At 31.8% G+C, this 431-nt stretch overlaps 1 long non-coding RNA gene across 1 annotated transcript; it reads left to right on the plus strand.

Moving 5' to 3' along the window:
* The first annotated feature begins 6 nt into the window (after nucleotides 1-6).
* Nucleotides 7-431, plus strand: LOC107059462 (uncharacterized). Its single transcript, XR_001472665.1, has 3 exons — nucleotides 7-117; nucleotides 268-315; nucleotides 406-431. It is a non-coding gene; the product is annotated as an uncharacterized lncRNA (long non-coding RNA).

The raw sequence follows: 431 nt of genomic DNA on the forward strand, positions 1-431 counted from the left end.
ATTACATTTTCGGAGAGGAAGATCAAATTGATGGAAATATAGTGAAGAGTGATTTCAGTCCCCGGTTGGAACATCAATTTGGTGATGAAATTTCACATTTGACTATCGAAATGGGAGGTAATCTTTCAGTCCAAGTAAATTTTTGTGTTTTCCTTTCAGTTTTTGGGTTTGATTATTTTTCCCGAGATATTGAATTCTTATTTATCAAAGTCAAAATTATCTTTTATTTTTATGTTTTTTGATTTGGGAATTGGAGAAACTTTACAGGAAGCCCGTCATTATGAAATGGATGCAATAAGGAAGAAAGAGAATTAAGTAAAACTCACTAGAAATCTTGTGAGCATTTGGCTTTAACTGATTTTGCACATGCATGTACTCATTCACTATTTTGTCTCAATTTCTTAGGTGTAGAATGTATTAGAAGAATTCAG

This window comes from Solanum tuberosum, unplaced genomic scaffold (genome assembly GCF_000226075.1).
Source record: "Solanum tuberosum cultivar DM 1-3 516 R44 unplaced genomic scaffold, SolTub_3.0 contig05134, whole genome shotgun sequence".
NCBI lineage: Eukaryota > Viridiplantae > Streptophyta > Magnoliopsida > Solanales > Solanaceae > Solanum > Solanum tuberosum.